The sequence below is a fragment of the Dermacentor albipictus genome, chromosome 4, assembly GCF_038994185.2.
Source record: "Dermacentor albipictus isolate Rhodes 1998 colony chromosome 4, USDA_Dalb.pri_finalv2, whole genome shotgun sequence".
In the NCBI taxonomy this organism is placed as follows: Eukaryota; Metazoa; Arthropoda; class Arachnida; order Ixodida; family Ixodidae; genus Dermacentor; species Dermacentor albipictus.
In genome coordinates, this window is record NC_091824.1 from 144,989,949 (window position 1) to 145,013,499 (window position 23,551).

General features: G+C 49.1%; 1 protein-coding gene across 4 annotated transcripts in view; it reads right to left on the reverse strand.

The window, feature by feature from the left end:
• Nucleotides 1–23,551, reverse strand: part of rols (rolling pebbles) — a 284,667-nt gene that overhangs the window by 248,175 nt on the left and 12,941 nt on the right. For 2 of the 4 annotated variants that reach the window (XM_065432124.1, XM_065432121.1), the window contains exon 1: nucleotides 8,882–9,128. The exons of the other annotated variants lie outside the window; for them this stretch is intronic. The gene's annotated coding sequence lies outside the window, so the exon portion shown is untranslated. Of the gene's footprint in view, nucleotides 1–8,881; nucleotides 9,129–23,551 lie in introns of those variants that run through there. 4 annotated transcript variants of the gene reach the window in all.

Genomic DNA, 23,551 nt, shown 5'->3' on the forward strand with positions numbered 1-23,551 from the left:
CGCATAAAAAGCGCAGAGAAGGCGATGTCGAGGGGAACCGCCACGTCGGCTGAACGTGCGTGCACGAGGCTAACTTGGCAGCAACTCTGAAAGCACGAGACATGAATGCGCGCGGCAACGGGAAAAGAGCGGAACGATCAGGAAACGCACGTCGTCTGCGTACAGCCCACAGACAGGCACAGTAGACGGACGTCGACGAAGAGGAAGCCACGTGCACTGGCGGAACGCGGAATAGTTACCGATCATTAAGCTACAGGTCTCCCCGCCTGTCCGCATCGCCCTGCGTGGCTTCCAGTGTTTTTTTGCTTAGCTCGTGGGTCCCCTTTACGCGCCGCAGGAACCGTCGCGGTCTGCGAAGCTCGGATCCGGTGCCAGACATCTACACTGCGGAGCGCCGTGTCCCACACGCAGCGGGTATACACAGAAGTCTGTACCGACGAAACACGACTCATTGGCGGGGGCCGCGCCTTATCGGGCAATTGAATAACAACGCGCTGTATGCGCGTGTCTTTCGCCCCTTCCCGTTTACCTCGCTTCGCCCGGCGAGGTACGCGGCGAGGAGGAGGAGGTGCGCCGGCGGCGGTTGTTTCTCCCCCACGCACACGCCGGTCGGTTGCATCACCGGCTCGTTTGGGACCGATGAGCGTGACGAAAGGCTCGTCCGAGCGGCGCCGGGCGCGTAGCATGTATGCATGCGCCCGGACGGCATTGGCTGCCATTCAACGAGGCGCCGTCGGCTGGCGCCGCGTAACACGGGGCGCGCGTAAAGCGTTGCCATAGCTCGTCATTATTAGCACTTCTTCATCTGTGCTTGTTCCCATGCCTTGTGCTCGTGTTGAGAGACAAGCGAAGTACGGGGAAAAGAGAGAGATCGCTGTCTTTTGCGCCGCCGGACACGAAGTGCAGTCGGAGTGACTTCTTCGGGATAGGGAGGGTGTGCAGGTGATTACAGGGTGAGCCAAAGACGGAATGTGCTGATCGAGTGGTGCAGGCACGGATGCACGATTCGCGCGATGTCCGGCCGCGCGTGCGAACACACGCACGCAAGCATGTCGTATGCAGGCCGAATCTGATTGCCGACAACTATTAGACAACACTGCCGGATTATCGCGGATGTATAAATGAGAAATTTCTCCATGAATAAGAACAAGAAAGATGTAATACAGGAGGCATCGAAGGCAGACACAGCTGGCGAACGCGGAGTCCATGCTGATACGAACGTTCGACGTTTCTTTAGATGGAAAGAGAGAAACAAACACGGAAAGAAGGTATCGCGTTGTCAATGGTCTCAGTGTTGTCCAAGACACAAGTAGGACAAACAGAGGTCACGCTGGAAGAAGCGAAACCGAACCCCCCCTTCTTCGGCAACGCGCTCGCTGTCCAGGCACAGACGAGGCGAAATATGTGCGCGCGGAAACACGCTGATACGTGCAGCAGGGAGCCCATTCATCGGCTTCCCCCAGACGGAGAAGAGTCCATGGTCCGGAGCTGTCAACGACCTGCAGCGTGCGTTGCGCTCTGCTGCCGAGGAGTGCGAGGCGGTTTTATGTTAAATCAGCAGGGGTCTCCATCTTACGCGGAAGGAAACACAATCTCGAGGAACACCAACCCATACACACAAACACAAGGGGTGAAGCGAATGAGCTAAAACGGCAATGCGAACCATCAGACGCGTTGGCAAGGGCGTGTTTGCTCAACGACCTCCCACATCCTGGGGTGGGCCCATCCCTCTCTCCCTCGTCGTCGTGGAAGACGTGGTGGAGACGGCGGCACCCTTTGGTGCCACGAACTGCGAGCAGTGAGAAGACCGCGCATCGCCGTTTCCCGCTGGCGTGCGCAAGCGCGGTAAGCCCACGAAGCCAACCTAGTAAATAAGGAACCGACATTTTTTCCGCCTCCTGGCGGTGAGCACGTCAAGACCGCACCAAGCAGCTCTAGCGTCCTTCCAAGATAAGTAACCGAATTCCAGTAAAGGTTTGGGCTGCTACAATGATCATAAAAGAACGACGAGCGGTGCGGAAGCAGACACGTGTCGCGATGAAAATGTCCAGCACAATGCATAAACTGGTATCTCGTTGTCACATATGATGGACGACGCAGATTGCGGGGCCATCTCTGATAAGCACAAGAATACTGCGATGACTTGTTCGTAGTGAAGGCAGGAACGCGATAAATTACACAACAGTGTCGGAACATGGTCGCATTGTAAGAGAGGAACGACGTGTAGTTAGCATTCCTGAAAGTCAACTTGAAATGCAAGACAAGTGCAGGCTTTCTACAACCGAAGCCGAGTAAGCAATGTTATTACATAAAGTAGCCAAAAAGAGACTGCACTGCTGTGGCATTAGTGAACGTGGTATTAGTTTTACCATGGCAACATCTGGAAGCTCAACTACGCCACACAAAAGCGCTCGTAGCATTCCTGTGATTGACATGCCCCAATGAGACTCCTTAGATAACGTTTGCGTGAGTGCACTCTCAGTGCGTGTATGTGTTAACGTGCGTACGTGCTTTGTTTTGTTTTTATCCCACGCCCTTTCTTTCATCTCTCACCATCACATCCGGAATAGTATGCAAGGCCTGTCGCTAAGCTAAGCTCTCCAGACATTATTAAGTTCTGTCTTTCTTTCTGTCTACGAGATTTACAAAAATAAAACCAAGGTCTATTTGTTGCTTTCACGTATCCTTCTTCGCGATTGTAGTCAATGTCATCACAATGCACGGTGAAGCCCAAAGTATATATAAACGCGCTGACATATAAATGCAGCCAGTATGCTAGAATACACTCGCCAATCGTAGAGGGACACGGTTTATACACACCAGCGTCAGCCGCATGGCCTGCACGCCACCGAGGTTGATGGCTAAGATGGAATGGCTGGAACCTAGGTTTCTCCAAGAAGAAAATCTTTATATGCAGCTCTAATTGCAGGGCAATTTGACGGCATGTGTCGCAACGAAAACTCGCGACCCTTTAATGCGGCTGACGCGGTCTTCGACGTCCTTTATTCTCACTCGGATATGTCTCCCGGCTCCTCGCAGCTAGTTCTTCGGGCGTCGTCGAGATGCGGTAAGGGGAAAGGAGATGTCATATTTAACAGTGAACGTGACATGGACGGGGATGGAGGTGCAGATGAACCACCCGTGCGCCCTGGAATAGCTTTCTCCCCCCCCCCCCCCCCCGAACATACTGGCTATATACAGGTACAACAGTGATGCCTGTTCTGACTGCTTGTCAGTCGACCTCTGTACTGGGAGAACAATGTTCTATCTGCGGAGCTCTGCTCAACGCAGCGGCTACTGCGAGTGGTTCACATCAAGTATACTGCATTGCAAGATCCAGACAAATGGCAACCCGGATGCACAGCCTGGGATTCGGAGCGATTCCGAAGGTGCGGTTATGAACAGAAAGTTTCTCAAAATAAAGTGCTTCCATCTCTCTCCCCTTGTATACCGGGAAATTAGGACCCCTTTCCCTAAAAGAGGAAGAAGTATAATTGCTAAGACCCCCCCCCCCCGCTTTTTAGAAATTAAAAACAATGAAACAACAGCAATGACGTTTCGAATAGGAAGAGGAGGAGACGATCGCACTTGCTTGACGTTAATAGGCCGATGGCTCATATCAGGTAAGCTGTGCTTCGATTACGCATCCAAACACCACAGTCCAGCTCATAACAGCGCGGACGTAACAAAAAACTATTCTTCAGCATAAATCAGAAGCAAATCAATACATCCCTCAAAAAGTTCGGTTATATACAACTCCCTGTGTAACATATGAAACAATATCTGTGCAGTAGAATCACGTGCTAAGCGATTCTACTTCGCCTTTCGCAGTAATATGAAAGCGTCGAAAGGTCACTGACCAAAAGAGCCGCACGCGGAAGTGGCATCTCGTCCTGGCATTCAGGACACGAACAAACCGAAACGAAAAAGCACTGCAGCGTATCTCAAATCCTGACTATCCATTCGGTGACTAAATATACGTGTCGGGTGCGAGAGCCTCCTATGGTCCACACCCTTTCGCGGGCGATGCACAGTCAAATCGTTTCGAGAACCTTCGCGACCTGAACCGGCAGTGAATTTGCCAAACTCACTGATCTTTCAAACTAGAGCTAGCATTTGAGAAGAGGCTGACGTGGGACAATAGATCTCCCGCTTGCTCTTTAAGGTCAACACTGGTATTCGAGAAGCCCAACAGACAAGAACAGCCGCTGCCGCATCCGACACCCACGCTGCACAGACTTGACAGCGCTCGATCGATGAGCTCCACGTTCTCTAAGTGAGGAAGTTCCACGAGATAAATTTAAATCGTTGTCGTTTTTTTCTCCTGCCATACTGCAGCGAGCAGTCCGCATAGAATACCTTCGACTATAGTGACGCCCAAAAATGGCGGCCGCGAGCCATGAAACAGCGTGCACGCAGGCGATATCTTCGAAGGCAAACAATGTGACAAGCGCTATGGCTCGCGCCCGCTCGTCGTCCAATCGCTCTCGGTGCAGTATTTCTCCGAAATCGCACGGAGACAACGTCGCAGACTCCTCGCTTGATTGTGTGCGTGTGTTTTTTTTTCTTTCGCCCTACTTCTGAACCTTCGCTTGCATTTGCCAGACATTCATTGTTTCGTTCAATACTGTAAACGGTAAGTATGGCGTCACGCACAGGCATCACGTCACGCAGGAGAATCGAAGCACACGCAAGTCTGACTGCTTGACTCGCACATCTTTCGCGGGTGGCTGAATACACAATGGCCTAAATAAACGCTCTTTTTCTTTAGTGTTCCTACCTCGAATTTCTTACCTCGAATTAACTGTTATAACAAGGCTAAGCCGATCGCACCTTTCTTTTATTTTTTTTTCTTTTAGCGTTAACGAAGTAACTTACCACACACCCGCTTAAGTGTTTATTGTTAAGGCCGCCTCTGCATCGTATGCGTGGCCTTGCCGAGCCTGCAGTGCGCCAAATATGCGTCACCGACTTTTCTTGCGCTTAAGTATAGAGTGCAAATACACACGCGTGAATTGGCTGGTTGATGCGCCTGAAGACAGCAGCATTTATCCAAGGGTGGCATACACGTGTCGACAAACCTGCCAAGCAGCGGAAACGGTCGCTGGTACAGATGAATAGTGACCACAGCGTCGCTACAAACAGAAAATGCGAGAGGGAAACCGAATTCCGCAAGACGAAACGTCACACTACGCAGCCAGCGCATGGTTAGTCTCGTTTCTTTGGAAACGACTAAAACTAACACAACAAACACGCGATAAACCAAACGTAACAATACATCCCCCTGTCCTGTACGTGCCCATGGATGTTTTCTAATAAGAAGAATAAGACAGCGAATTATTATTGCTCAAAGATCTAGCTTAAACTCGATAGAGGCCTCACGTTTTCAGCTGTTATACAATTCTTTTCAGCTATATATTGGACTCTACTCTTGCTTGTAGTGCCGATGTATAATGGATATATGTGCTTTCCTATCCATGAGGCGGCTGCTAGCTTGCTTCCTTTTCTCTCTCTCTCTCTCTCTAGTGTTCATTGGTTTCGAAGAAGAAGAAGAAGAAGAAGAACAACAACAACAACAACAACAACAACAACAACAACAACAACAACAACAATAATAATAATAATAATAATAATAATAATAATAATAATAATAATAATAATAATAATAATAATAATAGCCTGCAAGTGGACGATATTAGGCAGGAGTGTCAAAATGACCCGTAAAAAACAAGTGCCAGGTAACAATGACACGACGCAAAGAGAGATAAAGGCTGCTGCACAGTAAGGAATCGCTTGAGTACATGGAGGCGCCTATAATTCACGAAGGATCGTTCCCAGCTGCTAGGTGTTATTGTCGCGACGGCTGCGGAAGCCACGAAGTCTCAAAGATGACGCAAGGCGCGGACGCCACACAGGACGCTGGAAGAGCCCCCGCCGAGTCATCCGTGTCTGTGCGCCGCCGATCGTCTGCCGCTTTCGGCGTAAGCGGACGTGCGCACTGCACACGTAGACGAATACAAGGGATCGCAGATGGCTGCGGCTGGCTGGATTCGCCAGCCCCATCCATCATGCTCATCCGAGGCTCGTCGCCCGACAAATGCGACGTTCGCGAGACAGCGCAGAGAAGGGGCAGCTCGCATAAATGCCGGATGAATGCGCGAACCTGTCAACCGAATGGACCTCGCACGCTGGTTTGGACGGATGACCCCTTTGAGGGATGCCCATTTCTGTACTGCCGTGGGAATGGCCCATTGCCGCCGCAGCGTCGAAGGGCGCGTACGCGATACGTGCCTGACGTAACCGGAACAGTAGGTCCGATCTTCTGTGTCTCGTGCATTAATAGTTTCCTCGATGCTACGGCCAGTGTATTGGAATGCCACACTATCCAGCTTATTCCCGCCGCTACGCTATGGAAGCAATGAGCGGCACTCCAAGAAGGCATCCGTGACGTTACATGCAATACATCTATGCGATGTTCTGTAAATCACATTACCCGCGCTGGCAAACATGACCCATACGTTTAAAACCTTCATTATTTGACGCGCAAAGGTGCCAGGCTTTGAGCGCTGCAGCTATGCTAGAAAGCCAGCTAAATATAGTCGAATAATATAAAGTGTGTTCATTTAATCCGCGACATTTTAGCACGTCAGCCATGAATGTTCGAGGTATTTGCGGCGGCAACTATGAATAACAGTATGTGTGAGACGCAGTCTTTTTTTTTTGCATTATTGAGTTTCAGAACCACTGGGGCCGGACCTACCCTACCGAAAAAGCCATATAGACCCATATCCAAAGTTCACATACGAACGTGGTGATTGGATATAAACTCCATGTATTCCCTTATATAATATGAAACATGGCCCATATCAACACATCGGGATACTATTAAAAACAAAAAAGATATATGCTTCCATATATCGTTGGGACATGTTTGATATAGATATATGAACGTATGGGCATCCACATGGAGCGATGGGAGGCCCTGCACAGCCACGACCTCGCCTATCGACTGTGGGCCGTCCGACACGCTGAGGAAGCCGCCCGTGTCCAAGGACTCGAGGTCGTCACCTAGGCTGGGGCGCTTACGGCTCCACCCCGACCAAATCGCCGGACATCTTGAATAAAGTTTTCACTCACTCCCGTATATCACATGGCGCCAGAACCATATTATAGGTAAAAACAAAGGGGTTTTTATATGGGCTCCCCAATGTTCAGATGACATTACGGATATGGGAGTAATGGGTGTGTTGAATGGGGTGGTGCACCGTAGGTATTTGGTCCCTGCGAGGACCGAGAGATCAGAGAGAGGTACTTTACGATTCAGTGAGCACCGAAGTGGGCACGGAGTTCCACCGCTATAAGCACGAGGTCGGGGGCTCGATGCCGGCAAGCGTTTCGATAGGGGCCAGAGCGCGAAAACGATTGTGCACCGGCCTTTAGGAGCACGTCGAAGAACCCCAGGCGGTCGACATTAATTCGGCGCACTCCACTGCACGACGTATCTCTAGTCGCAGTGTTATTCAGTGACGTATATAGCGACCCCGTGAATCCATCAGTTGCTTTCTGCCACGTGATAGCAACCTCCTCGCCCAGTAGCACTAACACTTTTTGACAAAGACTGCGTGTGCACACCGTAAATGAAAATGGAGCGCATTTCGGTGCGCTAATTGCAAACAATTTAGACGCTCTCTTAAGAGAGAGTATTAAATTTGACAATGTGCTACTTCCCCTACAGAACGAGTCACCACGATCGATGACGAACGCAACGAAAGAAAGAAAGAAAGAAAGAAAGAAAGAAAGAAAGAAAGAAAGAAAGAAAGAAAGAGATAAATAAAGAAGGCAAGTAAAAGAACGAAATACAATTAGATGCCATATACGTCGGAATGATACCACGAAATGGCTCTGACAGAGGGCGGTATAGAGCGGCAACTCGTAAAACACGGCTTCCCCAAAAGCGATGACGTATATAGTGGAAGGAAGAAGATAGTTCACAACCTCGAAAGTAGGTTTGACTGAAGCTGTAGCTGACTGATTGATAGGTTTCAACGGCCCAAAGTAACATCTGTGTTACGAGAGCTGCGGCGAAGGTGGGCTCTCGGTTAATTTTTACCAGCTGCGCTGCCTTAACGGTTGGTTAACGCGCGCGCATACGCTGTTGTAGTTCATGCTGTGCTCGGTAAACGACACCGTGCTTCGCGTTTTCCACAATTCATGCACGTGATCCCCACGTGATTCAAAAACTATCACATCTGTGCACTTGTTTACATTAAAGAATGAAATTGTGGTATTAGGAGTAGTGTTCAGGCGATGGAGCCAAAACTCGCTGCCTACACGAAGAAACTGCGCGATTTCTAGTTCGCGGAACGCGCTTAGGACGATGCTTATTTGCATAACATGTTTTGGAGAGAGGCAGTAGAGCCATCATTTACACTGAACAATACGGTAAAGCGAGCGTCGACACTTACTGCCTCCATTAGTTTTGCCAGCATGTGCCAGTAGAGATATGGCGGAAATAACGGTTCTGCGCGCATTAATCGAGAGCAACGGCAGAGAAAATAACCTGAATACCGAGTCCCAAAATTAAACGCGCAACTGTCAGGCCCGACACGACGTCAGAAATAGTCTTTAAAGGTGAAGTGGCATTAAGACGAGCAAAACGACTACACCCGCGGACAGAAATGCTGAACTCAAGAAACTAAAAAGACACCAAGAACAACGAAAGAACTGCTAGATTCTGTTGAACATTGCAAAACGAGTTAAGGAGCCATCGAGGCCGCGTTTAACCAGCACTACGCGCACGCGGTCTTTGAAAGCCGCGCAGCGCCAACCACGTAGCGCGAAGCCACGACGAACACTTTTGCAGCGCGGACAAGACACTCACCTTCCTTTCTCCCTGGGTCATGTCAGGTATCCAGAGTGGTAATATCCAAGGGGTCCGAAGAGACGCGCCACATGCCCCGACGGCGACGGGCGGCACAGCGTGTCTCAGAGCGCACCACGCGATTGTGAAAAACGACGCGTCTCCTTGTTTTCCTTCCGATCGAGCGGTGGAGGAGGGGGCACCTCGGGAGCGTCACACAGCTACATCCACCACGCGATACGACCACCGGCCGAATGAGTGGCTCGTTGCGAGCGCCGCCGCAGGAGGACGCCACTGAGCCGGCCCGGTGGGCGGCTGCGCCCGCGACGCCCACTCGCGGCGGACGGCGCTGCGGTGACGTCACGTTTACGTGAAGGTCACGTCACTAGCGCGGCAAGTTTATCTTGTAGTTTCGTAGTCCTCGGCGCGGGCAGGCGCGGGCATCCTGTGGCGGCGCCGTACGAGCAATCCTACTCCTACTCGCCGCCGAAATGTAGGCGCTTCGCCCCGCTGAAAGCGGTGGGCGACGCCAAAGATGAATGAGCCAAGCCTGCGTTTCAGCTGCGCGAGAAAGAAATGAGATTGCCCCCCATCCTTCAATCGAGATTTAAAATTACATTTAGACCTGACAAATGCTAACGATTGATTCGAGGCTGGCGCCAAAATTGATGGTCGAACCAACGATCATTCGTGGGAGTCGAACCGACGAACTTTGATGTTAGTTAAGGCGAAGTTAATTAAGGCACGGTTAACTAAGACAGCGTTAAGGCACTCGAACTCCTGAACTTTGGTGGGAGAAAACAAATAACAGGAAGTGACACTGCGTTCGAATGAGAATGCCGCGTAATTTCATGAATGCCTCGCGAGCACACAGACTTTCGCCTTCATACCCTTTAGTGTATGCTAGAGTGACTGCCAACTTTTTATTAGTGCAGGCAGTCAGCTAAATTTGTGTATTTTACTCTTGTAGATTTGAAGATGTTGCTGACGCCTGTGCATTCCCTCGAGGCGCCACACTGATGCTCCCTTTCTTGGCGGACAAAACTTAGACCAGCGGCTACATTTCACAACGACAACTTTCAGTTCACATTTTACAGCGACGCTGTGTATAGCTACCTTCCGGCGGGGATGTCCGTCCGCCTATGCGTCGCGTCGACACACAAAAAAAAATTTCGCCTCCAGTTTGCTCTGTATACCTCTCAAAATAATATAGGTATACTTAAAAAGTTTATACCAAAATTGGCCGCTAAGACGACTCTATCATTAGGCCGAGTTTCATTCACTGGTCATAATCAGTTAGTTCACAGTGAAGTCGTAAACGTTACAGTATTCCCGTCTGCTGTCAATACATGGCCTTCTACGGAGGGAGTATGGCTACAGAAAACGGCTATAACTCTTGTTCTATCGAAACTATCCCGAAAAATATTACATGACAGTTTGACAGTTAGCTACCAAGACGATTCTAACATTACCGCCGAGTTTCATCTACTTTCCACAATTTCGTAGTTCACAAACAATTAAGATGGAGATATCGTGGAATTCATGTCTGCTGTCAATATACACGGGCTTGTACGGAAGGGAAACAAGGGAAACGGATAGCCCCATGTTTGTAACAATAAGAATATATATATATATATATATATATATATATATATATATATATATATATATATATATAGAGAGAGAGAGAGAGAGAGAGAGAGAGAGGCGTCGGTTGAGGTGCACCACACCACAACTTTGCTGCTCTTCCTTCTTCACAGAGGGGAAGGGCTGATGAATTCTTTTTTTTTTCACCCTTCGTCACTGCTTCCTACACTCCTGTTATTAAAGCGATCGGCTGCTAGGTGCTAGGTGCGCATGATAATAATAAATGAATAATGAAAAATGAAGCGGATCGCTAAAAAATAGGGCCCCGTGTCTGCCTCCCTGCCGGTGTGGGCACGTACCTACCTACCAAGGCATAGACGCAAGCGCTTTCGTTATTAGATACAGGGTGTTCCACGTAACTTCAGCAAAACATTAAAGGTATGCAAATTACACGTAGCTGGGCAGAACCAAGTTAATGGTGTTTGCCGTCGTTTGGAGATAATCAGACTATTTTTTTTCTTCTACCTAATGAGATAGTCTTAATTAATCAATTATCCTTACAAATATTGTAATTCGATCAAACGTTTCAATGAGGAAATTGTCGGGGAAAATAAGAAAAACTCCCGATACAGCTTTCTGCTGCTCAGTACGTGCTACATATATGTGTTTTTGCCGAGCGTGAAAGCAGGCCCCAAAAATTGCCGCGCGACTGGCCGCTCGAGGCACTTTGCCTGTTTTCGTGGGCTTCTTTCACGGTCAGAAGAACATTATTGTGTAGCACGTATTTAGCAACAGGAAGTTGTATCGGGAGTTTTTCTTGCTGCTGTACAATTTTGTCATTGACACTTTTAATCTAATCATAAAATTTGAGAAGTTGGATAATTAATTAAGATTCATTATTTAATTAGACGATATGAAAAATATCTGAGTATCTCAAAGCGACGGCAAACAAGATTACCTTGGTTCTGTCCAGCTACGTGGCATTTGCATATTTTACAGCGAAGCTGTATATAGCTAGTTGATTTGTCCGTCCGTCTGTCAGCTGTACGCCGAAAACTCCTCCGGCACAACGTCACGCTCATGCGGTAAAGAAAAGAGAGAGAGAAAGGGAGGCGCAATTGGCTGTGCCAGTGGAGACGTCGTTGCTTTCTGTCGCAACCGAGCGTGCGCGCAGCAGTTTATCTCCGGCTCCGAAATGCGTAGGCCACGCGTCGTACTTTCTCCCGAGGAGCAGGCAGCCGTCGACTAGCAACGCCGCGAGCAGAACCGGGAACGAGCTCGTCTACACTGTGCCGATGCTGCAGCTCGGACACAAGAACAGGCTCGTGCAGCCGAGCGCAAGCAGCAACTGCGTACCAAGGATCCGGCAGCCTACCAAGCCGTCGTTTAGTGAACCGTTGGGATTAACCCAGTGATAAACACTGAGGCCGCACGTTTCAGCTTCGTAGGTTGACCTGTACGGAGTGCTTGGGCGGTGACATTAAAATTTTTGGTTCAGGTTACGTGGGACACCCTGTGTAGTTGCCCTTGATCCTCATTTCTTGCGACTTCAAGTGAACGCAGTCAGCCATACATATAAGTTAGACGATATATTTTATATTTGCTTTCACGCGCCACTTGCAAACTTTCGCCGCAGGACGTTTCGGTATATGTAAACTTAGGTGAACCGCACGTTTACGCACCCTCAACATCGCAAATCGGTGGGCTATATTCTGCGATTCCAAGGCGGCCTTACAATGTCTTCTGGCATCTCTTCGTCACGGGTCATGTGAACAACTCGTGTCGGAGATACGAGAAATGCACCATCTCATGATCGCGAAAGGACACGACGTCGTGTTTCAGTGGCTGCCTGGTCATTGCGGTATCTCCGGCAACGACCTCGCTGACGAAGCTGCTAGAAAAGCACACGAAGGAGCAACCCTTGTTTCAATACCTTTATCGCGGACCGACGCAGCCCAACACTTAGGCAAGCTAGCGCACTCTTTGACATTGGAGAAGTGGCACACATCTGAATTCACTCACCATCGCTTGCATTCTCTCGATCCCTCTATGCAACCGCGGCTGTTACCAGGTCTTCCGCGAAATGAGGAAACAGTGCTGTGCCGCTTACGCTTGGGAGTCGCATTCACAAATGCTTATGCATTTCTGATTGGAATGGCTGATAGCGCCAAGTGCAATGCCTGCGGTGTCGAGGAAACCATAGAACACCTACTGTGCTACTGCCCATCTTATGAAAACGAAAGGCAAGACCTCTGCACAGCTCTCAATCAGCTGGATGGGAAGCCGTTCACCTTGAAGAAGATCTTGGGACCATGGCCTCGCATATCGCAGCTACAAAAGGCCACAAAAGCGCTGCTGCGATATTTGAAAGCGACCGGATTGAGTGAGCGCCTGTGATTCGGACTGAGTGACCGACTGATATCTCCAGTGGACTTTCTCTTCTTTTCATCTTTCCGTCCCCCTTTCCCTTTTCCCAGTGTAGGGTAGCCAACCGGGCTCAGTCCTGGTTAACCTCCCTACCTTCCTTTTATCATTTTCTCTCTCTCTCTCTCAACATCGCAAGAAATCAAGAGAGCGAGCGTCACCGAAACTCGCCCCTAACAGCCACTTATAAACCTATCCGTCAATCACCGCCGCTTCACTAACTAGGGCGCCTGCGCCCCTTGAAAGACGGCGACGCGGGTCGCTCGTGAAGGATGCGCCAAGCATGCGCCCCGAGCAGTCTCGAAAAAGGCGCAGTGCCTGAAGAGCGATCCGTAAGAATTGCGTCGCAGTGTGACGGAGACGCTTGACTGGGGTGTGCATAATTGCCGGCCACCGATTTGCGCAATAGCCTTTAAGGAGTGCCAGCATTAGCCAGAGGCGCACACAGACTGCCGAATTGCTCTCCATTATACTTGGGTAGGACGGCGTGCGTAGACCAGAAGCAGCGGGTCTCTCTGTCGGCGACATTTCCTCCCCAACCCGCCCTCCTTTTTTTCTTGTCTTCCTTTACTTCTTTTTTTCGGTATTGGATATCCTGACCTTGAACTGCTCTGGTGTGCAGTGGAGTGTGGTCGACGTTCCAGAGCGCACTCTGTCTGCAGCCCAGGAGCGAGCAAATGTGGGGTCGATATTCGAACCGCGACGCCGGTTAGGGTAAGTGCATTTCACCGTGAGCGGCCGCCGAATGTGCTGCGATCAATATACAGAAGTAGGGCTCGCTTTATACGGGATGGTCAATTGAAAGGAGGCACGCTGCTCTTTCTGGGCTTACGTTCCTTTCGCGTCGTTTAACGCGAAGGTCGGCGGAACTGCGTGAGCGGCAGACTCCGCGTAGAATTATTTCTTCTGGAGTCCTTCTTTGTTCTTTTTCCGTCTGTTGCTTTAGTTCATGCAGCCCGCAACGGGCACGGAGAGCCGGCGGCTGACGTAGAGTTGGAACCTGGTACAAGAGAAAGTCTGTTGAGGTAGAGGGCACGTTCTTTGAGCCGTGAGTGTGGAAAAGCGGACGTCATTTTACACAACTAAGCTCAGAGAAAAAGCTGGAGGAGCGTCGGCGGCAGTCGGATATCGAAGCCCCGGGCGTCGATATTGCAAAAGACCATGATGGGAATCTGAAAGGCAGCATAAGTCCCCTAAGCCCTCCAACGATAGCAGATAGTTGGGTGGCGCCCAATTTGCTAACCACAACCAGCCGCGTCTAGATGGTAATCTGCAATGTTCTTGGGGCCATCACATTTGGTGCAGCGGCAGCTAGAGAGTCTTGCAGGTGAATCCGGTTTTGATCACCGAAACAATAACAGCTCCTTTTTTTTTTTCTGTATCTAACATGCGAAAAACTTGCAGAATTTTCGTTCTCAGTATATTTCAGTTTATTAATAAAGATCACTCTCGCGATGACGACCATCTAGCCAGACATCATACTGTTAACTTATTTGGCAGGACTACTAGGTTCAGTTCCGAGAAGAGGGCAAAATTGTTCTTTCGACTATACTGACTCGGGAGTGCTGCGGCTTTCCGCTGTATCCGTACGCTTGCGTGCTACAGGGAAGGAACAGCAGCGTGTATGAGCCGCCTGCCCTTGGCAACACGCTCTGCATTATATTGTCACGAGAGGAAAAGCCAGTCAGTCAGTTCTAAGCGAACGGCCGTTTACAGTTCGTGTTGGCAGCAGCTACCATGCACACTTCTGCTTCCTCGACTTCCAGCGTAACTAGTGCGTGCCATTACCCCTCCCTCCAAAATAAATAAATAAATAAATAAATAAATAAATAAATAAATAAATAAATAAATAAATAAATAAATAAATAAATAAATAAATAAATAAATAAATAAATAAATAAATAAATAAATAAATAAATAAATTTGGGGAGAGGTTAAATGCCACAAGGAAAAAAATAAAAGAAATGAGAAAGACAACGGACGAGACGACAGGGGCCGCATCACAAAGTTTGTGGATGAGAGTCAGCGCGAATGGTAAGGCTTCATCCTGGTAACGTGAACAATGTCAGAGGAACGTGGTCTACGGGAGTGGTGCGAAGTGTCGGCGGGAATAACTTCGTAGTTGACAGGACTTAGACGACGCAAAACTATGTAGGGTCCAAAGTATCGGCGCAATAATTTTTCTGACCGGCCTCATTGACGTATAGGGGTCCAAACCCATACAAGATCTCCCGGGTTGTATGTGACGTCTCGATGGCATATGTTGTATCGACGAGCATCTTGACTTTGTCGGAATAGAATTCGTTGCCGCGCAAGGTGCCGCGCCGCTTCGGCACGCTGAACAAAGGCGTCTGTATCTGGTGCGGTAGGTTGAGACGAGGTTGATAGGAGCATCACGTCGAGCATAGTGGTGACGTCGCGTCCGTAGACCAGACGAAAAGGAGGAAGCCCGGTGGTTTCTTGTAGGGAAGTGTTGCACGCCAATACGCACAAGTTGCAAAGTTATCGCGAGCGAAATTTTGTGTAAAAGTGATCGTCGCACTTGAATAACGTATCGGACGTTCACGACACCATAGCACCGGTCGTAGCCCTGTTAAGTTTTCGACAGTAGATTGTGCAGGATATTGGCGTCCTCAATATATAAAGCGGAATGGCAGACAGAGAAAGGCAGAACTAAGCAAGAAATCCCAACCAACTGCCTTCCGGAATCTTTCTCCACAGATGTCCCGCGCATCTGTTCTACCAGCCAGAAGCAACTCATTTATCTCGGGGCCAACAGTCCTTCCAGACGACGCGCCGTGAAGACAAGCCGTCGTAGAGAAGGTGGAAGCCCGACATTTGTCCTGCAATAAACTGGAGACCGATAAAATATATATATATAGAAAGTGGCCATGCGTAGCCGTATACACACGCACACACGTCATTTTACGGTCTACCCACGTGACTTCATCGACAGTGCAGCGCAGACGACAGCGACTCGCGGAACCATCGTCACCCCGGAGCACTGGGAGGAACGAGATAGTCTAGGAAGGGGAAGCGACGGTTCACGGGACCATCAGGTCGCTGCCTCGTGGCAGCAGCAGCAGCAGCAGCAGCGAAAGCGGCGGCAAACAGCAGCTGCCTCCTCCGCGCGTTCACTCACACCGGCGGTCGAGGCCCGGCGGGCACGGCGGCGTCGCCCTCCCACGCACGGCGGCTCTGCGCCGGGGCCATCGGCACGCGCCGCCGGCTGCAGGTTGTTCGCAGGACTCGCCGCAACCCGCTCGCTTGGCCAGGTGCGCGCGACGCGCGTACGGAGAGGAAGTACGTCGCTTCTCACCCGCAATTTCACTTGCTCAGACAAAGCTGCCCACGCCCCAAAGAGAGAGGGAGAAAAGTAATAAGGGAAAGGCAGAGAGGTTAACCAAGCTGAGCCCCGTAGACTACCATGCAGTGGGGAAGGGGGAAAGGGATCGAAAGAGGAAGAGAGAAGTTCGCACTTTGCGCTATTACACCCACAATCGAGGGAACCAAAGTGCTTTGAAAAGCCAGGCGACGAATAGTTTAGAAATCGTGCAGCGCAAATACGGAATGCAGAAAAAAAGAAAAGGGATGCACCTACCAAAGGCTGGTATAATGTAACGGTTCTATTCCAATGATATTCCTTTTTGGTGTTTCGACAGTGGTCCGAGTGGCGCATCGCCCACGTTGTTGCCGGCATCGACCGATTGGGAACGGTAGATGATACGAAATGAACAAAATTGATTGAAAGAAATCTTTACCTTACACCAGCCCCAGTTACTAAGTCTTACTAAGCCTTACTAAGTCGCGTGCATGCGTGCATGGGAGGTTGTACCAGGCCAAGGCCTAGAGAAGAGGATTGCTACATTGGAAACAACATGCATCCTATCTCACATTGTTGTTCGCTGTAAACCTGGACTTGGATGAAACGAATTTATTTATTATCAATTTAAAACAACCATAAAAATATTGCTTGCTTTATTGAACTGTCTCTTTATTACAGATCGTGTGCTCTACAGCGCAATAATCTTATTCTAAATAACGTTTTTCAGCGTACTTTGCTTGCTGCTAGGTGAACCTATGCAATTGTGCCTGTGCAACGTCGCAAATAGAAATTGAGGTTCCCTTGGGCATATATAGAGACGCTGCTTTTTTTGGCCCCAGAAGCGTCGCCTTTGTGTTCCCACCTTCCTATTGACACGTTTCCCTTATATTTATTGCGTGACATTACAAATATACTTTACCGCACTATACAGCCTGTAATGTTCGTGACACTGCTTATAAAATCTGTTTAACTGACGGCGGACGCTTTTCCCTGAAAATTATTTCAGAACACATTTGCGAGGAAATGTCAGGCTTTTGCACGGTTCCTGCAAACGTGAGAAAACCATGTCCCATTCCCGTCGTTTGTGAATAACAAACAACGGGCATTGCGACTGCAAGAAAAAATTATTGGGAGCACCGTGGACGCAAATTTCTGTTCAAGATCTGATAATAATGTCCCAATTATTTGTCCAAATAAGAAGAATCATTCTCTGTTTAGCTTCAGTGGTTTCTTCAACCGACACTGAAAACTTAGGTCCCAGGTTATAAAATCCATCACTGCAGTCGTATGTGCTGACAGGACCTAAAAACCAACGCACATATGCAGGCATATATAAACTTGAAATTTTCGATAGTCACGTTTATTCGAAGCTGGCTGCTAACGCGCAAATCAAGAGCGAGTCGCTTCGACCTGACGAGCGCCTTATTGCGTATATGGAGAACGAAATTAAAATAACTTGATTTCTAAAGCCTCACTAAGCTCTTTAAGAACATTGCAAAAAGCCGACTGGACCTCTCGTAAACACAGGAGACTGTGCAAGACAAACATGTAAAAACCAACACAACGCCCACAAACAGCAATAACAATCTAATAAGCTTTCAAGTTTATTTTCTCGACGGCGTGGTGAAAAGGCCGGGATTCTCATCTGCAGGGATTACAGTGTCATTTCAGGGGATTCAAGGGCGATGCACGCTATTTTTCGTCAGTATTAGGAGAAGCCGAAGCCGGTTCTTGTTAAGCCGAGTATAGCCCTAACAGAATGCGCTTTTTTTCCGGAGACGTCTGCTCCTCTCGAACGCTAAGCTTTTTAGATCCCTTCCGATGCCAGCAGAGCACGCTGACTTTCGTTTAGCCACCGTAGTTTCGTGGTTGGTCCACGGCGGGGCCGAGTCGTCTTCAAATTCGAGGCGTGGCGCGCCCGTCCTTATCACGTCGCAGCCACCAGAGGTCGCCCCGGAGAAATGGCTGCTGGCCGCCTTTCGCTACCACTCCAATTTCACTCTCACTGGCGTCACAGGGTTTGATCCTGGCGGACGACAACTCCCGCCGGCCAATCGGCGAGTGTGCCAATCGGCAAGCGACATATTCTTAGTCGCGGCAAAAGAACACGACCAAAACGATCGAAGACGTCGCCGCCGCCGCCGCCGTTTGTTCGTTTTCTTTTTTCCCCCGCCGGTTGTAATCACCGCCGCATCGGCCGATGCGTGGGCTGTGGGCGGCCCCTCGCACTGGCGTGGCCAGGTCATTTTCGAGTCGGGAGCGCCGACCTCCGGCCTCCGCTAGATCTGGCGACGACAAAAGGTCGTCCCCCTCCTTGTCTCGGAGAGATCGGTGCGCGTTCGAACGGATTGCTGCCTACTTCCGCCGTCAACGCGTGCACCTTCTCACTGTTCACGTATGTTGCGCATTTCAGGGACAGGTCATTTTTCTTTCTTTGTTTTCGATCTCTTTTTGTTATTTCAAAAACCAGACACAGGGATTACGCTCTGGCACTTTTCTTTAGGTTTTTGTACAGAGCGCACGTGAGTTGTCTGAACACTTGGCTTTCTTTTTTTTTTGTTCGTTTCTCCATGAAAACCTGGCTAAGGCTTTCCACTTTATAAGATGAGAAGCGTGTTTTATGTGTGTTATAAAGAATGCGTCTGCAGATATTGCGGAAATAGAGCATGTAGGCGCGCCTTCAATCTCGTGGAACAAGGAGTTTTATCTGATACTCGTAATATAATGGTGTTTATACTATACTCTGAATAACTGTAAGAGAACTACCGCACAGAGCGTTTTCTTTTGTGTTCGTAAACATAATTCGGTGTTGATAGCTAAGCTATCAGCGATACTTAGTGATTATGAGCCAGAATCCGGGGACGTCATCTGCCTTTATACCAACTCGCGCTCCAGCTTTAATGGCGGGATGCTCAAATCTCGCTGCATTCGTCATGCTACACAGAGCTCACACCATAGTCATGTTAACCTACCATAGCCATGTTGACTATATCTACAGCAGTTTCTTTTAGCGTCTGCAGTCGCTATAGCATTCGTACACAGCGGTTGTAAATATCGCGCGTAAATAAGCCGCCCCTACTGACAACGATGCGGCACTTTAAGCGCACGGCAGGTGCGTAGCCCCTGTGCCAAAACAAACTTACACACAAAAACACAAAACTAAATAAAAGCAAAATGAGGGAGTCCAAATGAAGAAGCAGAAACAATTTCCCGTTCTCGATTTCGCCGAAGACAGCCACGGAGCTCACTCTTGAGAAATAGCAGCAGCCGTCGTCGCAGTGCTTTTTCGACCGTGCCTCGCGGACCGTTTTGAGAGAAAGCTTTCTCGGGTGGCCGTGCGGAGACCAGCCATCATCGCACGCGACGCGCCACCGTTTTCTCAGGTCCCAGCGGCCTAATAGAAGAAAACAAACAAAAACAAACCAACAAAAAAGCAAGGCTAGCGTGGTAAAAGCCAGGAAGGAATGGTATACGTCGTGCGTGTGTGTTTGTGCGTGCCTGGATGGGTGGCTGGCGCTTTAGAGAGTCGCTCCGGAACATCAGGGTAGCGGAGCTCTCGCCTCCATAGAGACGTGCGTTCCCGAGTAAGTAAGTACAGCTCGTTCCGGAAAGGTGGGCCAAATTACAGAGGCTGCCGTACCTTTTTTTACCTTCTTTTTTCTCTCTCTCTCACTCGAAGCGCCCATCATTAGGCCTCCGCAGCTCGCTGCGCGCGGGGCGCGCTTGGCCGAGGCACCCAAGATAACAAATTCCCGTCGGGGAGGAGGGAAACAAAAGTCGCCCGTCCTAAGCCGCCAAACAGAGTAAACCCACGTGGAAACAAAACCGCGCAGCGGTGGGGCCATAGCGCCGAGGTTGTAGAGAGGAATGGAAAGTGGGATCCAAACTCGTTAGCCGCCGTGTGGAGCAATTTCGTCAGTGGCGCCCGGCATGAAGCAACGGCTACGTCTGGACTCTCCACGAGGCAGCGGCGAAGTGCGCGCGCGTCGTCCTCTGTGGCCTGTTCTCTCCCCTTCGTTCGCTCGTCGTTGTTCCGGCTGCTTCGTGTTGTTGGGACGACGGGGCGAGAAACGGGAAAACGAGAGCACGACCGGCACCGCAGCGAGGAAAGAACAACGGTTTATTTAAATTTTTTTTTTTTGGTGATGCCCTTCCCGTCTAGAGGCCAAGGTGCCGCTGCGTTGCCGTGTTTTCAGGTCTACGACGAGCGTCCATATAGCCTGGTCGAGTCAGCAGAGCGCCAAAATGAAACAACAACAACAGCAACAGCAAATACAACAACAACAACAACAACAACGACGACGACGACGACATGGCGCATTCTATACTGCAAGCACGACCCGATCGTAGGCCTCGATATGAAGGCTCCGCTTGATGCCCTGATGAGGTCTGAATTCGCGCATTCCACCGGAACAAGGAAATAACAAATTACCACAGATGTGCGAAAGCGGAAAGTACGCATAACCTGCAATTCCGGCACCCAATTCGAGCTAATTCCGGAATTGGTGTTGATGGCGTCAAATTTGACCTAATTAAGGCACTGCCTTAACGTCTCTGTTCCGCGGCAAGCAGAAGGTTTGATAGGTCACAGTTTCACCATCATTTGCAAATGCATTTTAGCCTAACACTAAAGCTGTGAACCTAACGCTAACTGTAATTAATATAACGAAGAAATCCGCAACATTTCTTCCGGGAAAATGGCAGGAAACACTTGCTGTAACGGCGCGTGGTTGCTATTGCTACTCGCATTACGCGATAAGTACCTGTTATTATTGGCTGGTAGAAAACTGTGTAACCCAATCGGCACTGTAACTGAAAGATACCCACGTAATATGTGCCAAACGTTAATTAGCTCAAAACTTAATAAGTGATTTTTTTGCTAATTAGCCGATCCTGCACTTCAATTTTTTGTGCAAGTAATATCCGCCTCTTCAAGGAGACCAGCTCATGGACTGGAATTGTGCTATCTGCCTCATGAAATTAAAAAGAAAATTGAAAGTGTTCGCTGAAAGATCCGGTGCATGTTCTTCCAGTACTTTTTGTTTTAAATTCCACAGGGCCAAGTAAGCGTGCGCCGTTCAAGGAGAACCGCATTTTGCGGGCTACGTCGCGTTTCAAAATGGAAACATCTTTTGCCTTTCGTGTAGAAAGGGGGTGCTTTTCAACGTGCGCGCGTTACAAAGCGAGACGATGCGGTATTTGTTTTAGTAAGGCCTCCTCCTTCTCGAGTTTCGAGCGCCGGGCGCGGGTGCGTCTTGCCGGGGCGCTCCCCTGCCGCCGTGACCGCCTCCGAGGGAAAAGAATCCCGCCACGGTTTCACTCGAAAGCCAACGGCAGTCAGCGCAGAGTACCATGCACCACGCGTATGTATGGCGGCGGGGCTTCCACCGTTTGGTGCCGCAACGCATTCCGCATCTGCGCCTTCTCGCCACCCGCATCGTCAGTGCGAACAGCAGCCGCGTCGCACTTTCACGGCTGCGGCCAAAGGCGCATCGCCGAAAGGAAAAGTCGAGCGTCGGACGCCCTGGTCGTTGCCCGGGAAGCGAGCGAGCACCGCACTACTTCTTTACGTGCTTTCTGGCCACGACTGCGCGTTGTTCACGCAAGCTTCGCTCGAGCCTCCTTACTTATTCATGGAGAAGGAGAGAAGCAGCGAGAGAACAATGCTGTTGACTGTGCGAGTGGGAATGTAATGACGTTGAATCCTCAACGCACGTATATGGCTGGAACATGAGGAGTTTTGGCCCCCTTCGCCTCTCTCATAGAATTTGCGATTAAAAGTATTCTTTTGAAGTTTTCGACATTGTTTTATGTTTTTCCCTGCTGTAGTATGCTATGATTTCATGGTATGCGCGCATATCCTCTCTTCTGATTATAGTTTCGGTGGTTTGGGGGCTTCCGGGGGTCGACCGGTAAGTGAGACCTCGGGCGACCGAATGAGCCTCCTCGTTCCCTCTAAGTCCCTGGTGAGCTGGTGCCCAAACGAGCAGAACAAGCTGCCTGGGTCCTCCTTCCCTGTTTAATAGCATACTACAGACTAAATCGCCAAATCTACCCGGGAGCGGACAGAACGCTCAGTAAGAAAGATGAGGTTATGTGGAGGAAATTGCAGACGGGGGTTTTTCCAAACCCCGTACTCTACAGCAAGTGGCATCCAGGAGTGTACAGGTCAAAGTGCAGGTTCTGTGATGAGGCAGCAAATCTGGTTCACATGGTGTGGACATGTCCGGCTAAACATGATAGCTCGCGAACTCTAGAATCCTGGGAGGCTTTGCTCCGCAGCCCAGACCCCAACGTCCAGCGGGACATCATCGGTAAAGCCCTTGCTGCTGCTGCGTCTCAAGGCATTCCGGCCGACGGCTAGGGGCGAAGGGAGAGAAGCATTTCTCTTCTGACGTTCATTGACTGTTTTTTTTTTTTAATAAAGTTCTTCCTCCTCCTCCCTGCTGTAGGCAAATATCGAATTAGAACGATCCAACTCTAAGGATGGAAGCGATTTCGAGATATGCGCCGTGAAACCTGCGGTAAGAATGTAATGTTGGTCCAATTACTTTTCAAAGAAAGCGTTTAAGAAAAACTGAAGCAGCAAGATATCTGGAACGCTATTTCATTTCGTTGGACACTTTGAAAATTAATATCTTGAAAATGACACAGTCCTAAGAATTCGTTCTAAGTCGATGTGCCTTGCGTACTCATATATTAAAATATGTGCAATAAAACAATTAGAAGGTAATCAGCGTATCTATGTTAATTATTCAGTTAAGCATGTTGATTTCTCGGAGATGTAATGGCCGCCTCAACGAGTAATTTAAATCAAGGGATAGAATTATGTTATTTACTACAGGCATTTTTTAAAAAGTTGGTGCAACTAATGTTTTTTCTTTTCTTATATTTAGCTTTTTCAAACTGCCCACAAGACACAAGAACATGCCTTTACGGGCTTCTTTCAGGATTGGAAAGAATTTTTATGCAGCACGTATAAAACAACAGAAAAATGGATCGGGAATTTTTCCTAATGGTCTACAATCTTTTGATTGGCACTATTTCTCTGACTATATTATTTGAGAAGTTAATTAATTGTTAATAAACAATTATGTAATTGCACGAAATACAGGTAATATAGTCTGAAGCGCTACAAGCAACGGCAAACATTATCAATTTGGTTCTGTCCAGCTACATGACGCTCGCGTATTTCTAAATTTTGGCACGAGATACGTCGAACTCCCTGTGTTCAGCTTTTGTTTAGCCATCTTGTTTAGCTTACTGCTAAAATAGGGTGGCGTGACAAGTGGTTATATGAGTATGGACTAATGCGCATTTATTGTAAAGGAGGACCGAACAGGGCTATTTTTTCT